General features: G+C 43.2%; 1 pseudogene; it reads left to right on the top strand.

The window, feature by feature from the left end:
• Window positions 1-2,425: 2,425 nt before the first annotated feature.
• On the top strand, window positions 2,426-2,544 carry LOC148453807 (5S ribosomal RNA; annotated as a pseudogene).
• Window positions 2,545-3,002: the final 458 nt, after the last annotated feature.

Consider the following 3,002-nt stretch of genomic DNA (forward strand, 5'->3'; position numbering starts at 1 on the left):
TGTTATCACTTAGATGGTATTATTTAGTTTAATATCAGTATCTCAAAAAATCAGGTAATTTTAATGCTTGCAATAGCTGGTATAAATCATATAGTGTCAATGATCCATCAGACAAACGTTCAACATGGTATTGTGACAAAACAGGCATAGTATGTCTTGCACACACATTACAAAAGAAGCATATCCTTTGTTAGGGCACAAAAAATATATCATGCCGTACGAACCAGCCTGTCATTGAATTACATTCACCATCATCCAATGCGGCACATCCCTGAGGTGATTGGACACTATGGGCCTGATTCAGAGCCGGGCTTTTTTATTTTTGGAGCGGCCTCTCAGCCGCTCGCATAGCTGTGGGTGACCAGGAGATTGCCATCGCGACCATCGGGCTTGCGACGAGACCCTTCTGGTAGGGTCTCGTTCATCGCAAGCCCCAGAGAGCTTTCGGCTCTAACAGAGCCGGAAGTTCTCCACTGACATCACTTATGATGTCAGTGGGGCCGCCCCCAAACGGCAGGCATTCTCACGGGAATGCCTCCATTTGGGCAGCCACCCCCCCAGCATGCCCACCAAAGGGTGCGAGCTGTCACTCAACATCGACAGCTCGCCCCCTTTGGTGCGAGACCCGGAGCGACGGAGTGCCCGTCGCTAGCCGGGTCTCGCGTATGTGCACGATGGAGCCGGTTCCGAAGTGCGCATGCGCTGTGGGCCACCATCGACCCGGTTGCGAGCGCTCAGCGCTTGCGACCGGGTCTGCATCAGGCCCAATGTTCGACCACATGTTCTTCTACAACATAGGAGGTAGGCGGGGATGCTTCCCCAGCAAATCTACATCTATCTTAATTTAGTACGATTCGGCATGTTATTAAACTTCATTTACCCACATGCAGAGAGGCACATCCCTTAGTTGATTGTATACCATGCCCGATCATGTGACCCCTTACGGTGTTGGAGCAAGGCATATGATGTTCCCCCAGTAACCCTAAATTATCCGATGATATCCCGAGCTTTTCAGGAGGGATAAGTGGGACACTTATCTACAGTCTTAACATTTGTGAGGTATGCAATTACGCAGGATCGTATCAAACTTAAATTATGGTCATTACCATTATCTGTGTAACTTTGGTAATATAAGTTTATACATTATGCCATACGACTTAGTATGGTATTGAACTACACTTACCATCATACATTGGGGAACATCCCTGAGATGATTGGACACTATGGGCCTGATTCAGACCCGGACGCTATGCTGCGCTCGCTCGCATTGAGCGATTTTTTTGCAATCTGCGCAGTGTGAGCGCATGATTTAAATAGCCGGCCCCTTTTAGCCAGCGAGCAGACGCAAATAGCGTTCGGGTCTGAATCAGGCCCTATGTTCGATCACATGACCTCCTATATTATAGGAAGAAGGCGTGGGATGCTTCCCCAGCAACTCTACATCTACCATATTGCCGTACGACGAGGCATGATATTAAACTACATCTACCCACATGCATTGCGGCACATCCTTTAGGTGATTGGATATTATGTCCGATCACATGACCCTCTATGGTGTTAGAGGTAGGCGTGTAATGTTTCCCCCAGCAACCCTTTTATTATCCAATGATATCCCGAGCATTGTAGGAGGGATAAGCGGCGCACTTGTTTAAAGCAGTGGAAACTGGTCAATCGGAAGGGAAGAGGTGAACAAGCCCTCACCTGGGCGAAACGCGCGTCCTCATTGATTAGTGCATACCGCATGGAGAAGCAATCAGTGCACGGACCGGACTCCATGCTAATAACTCATTGGAATTGGTATTGTATATACTCAATCTAGGACCTCTGTGTTTGATCCTTTCATTCAGCTGGTTTCAAATGGTTATGCATAATGATACTTTATATATGAATCATTTTTTTATTGCTGACTAAGAATCCAATTTATAATCCATTTGTGAATGCTTCCTTTGTCTCTCATTTCTGAGCAAGGGGTATGTCTATGATTTTGCGCCCTAACAAAGGATATGCTTCTTTTGTAATGTGTGTGTAAGACATACGATGCCTGTTTTGTCACAATACCATGTTGAACGTTTGTCTGATGGATCATTGACACTATATGATTTATACCAGCTATTGCAAGCATTAAAATTACCTGATCTTTTGAGATACTGATATTGATCTAAATAATACCATCTAAGTGATAACAAACTTTGGAGTTAATCAGTAATTATTGTTGCACCTATATACATTTAATCTATGATGCTTTGTTATTTAATGCAAACAATTTACATGTAACGATTGAAGTATGCTTATGCATTACTTTTCTTGAACACTATATATTTTACTTAATTAAATGGACTACCCATCATAATAGTCCTACATTTATTTGATTATCTATTTTTGCTCTGACCTGGTGCTGGTACTATACCACCTTTCCACTCTTATTACCTACAGCCATACTTTACTTGATTTGCCCAATCTCATCTGATCTTGAAAGCCAAACAGTAATAGGCCTGGTTAGTACTTGGAAGGGAGACCTCTGGGGAATACCAGGTGCTGTAGATTTAAAGAGATATTTTGGTACTGCTGACGCACAGGACAGAGCATCTTTCTGATAATAGTGGATTTCACGACCACCATACCAATATATTTTCTTTATGGTTGGTACTTGAAGGATAGACCTCTGGGTAATACCAGGTGCTGTAGGTCTAAAGAGGTATTTTGGGACTGCCTTGGTACAAGACAGAGTTATTCTGTGATATTTATTTATTTATTAACAGTTTCTTATATAGCGCAGCATATTCCGTTGCGCTTTACAATTGTAAGCATTAATAGAACAAAACTGGGTAATAACATACAGATATATAGGTAGGAAGGCCCTGCTCGCAAGCTGACAATCTATATGGAAATAGGCATTGATACACAAGGATAGGTGCTATATATTGCATTTTGGTCCAGCCAGAATGCACAGTTTCTTGGTTGGCTGCATGATCCAGTCACACAGGAATGTTGACCAAATGTCA

Source organism: Taudactylus pleione, unplaced genomic scaffold (genome assembly GCF_031769625.1).
Source record: "Taudactylus pleione unplaced genomic scaffold, aTauple2 ptg001086l, whole genome shotgun sequence".
NCBI classification, from domain to species: domain Eukaryota; kingdom Metazoa; phylum Chordata; class Amphibia; order Anura; family Myobatrachidae; genus Taudactylus; species Taudactylus pleione.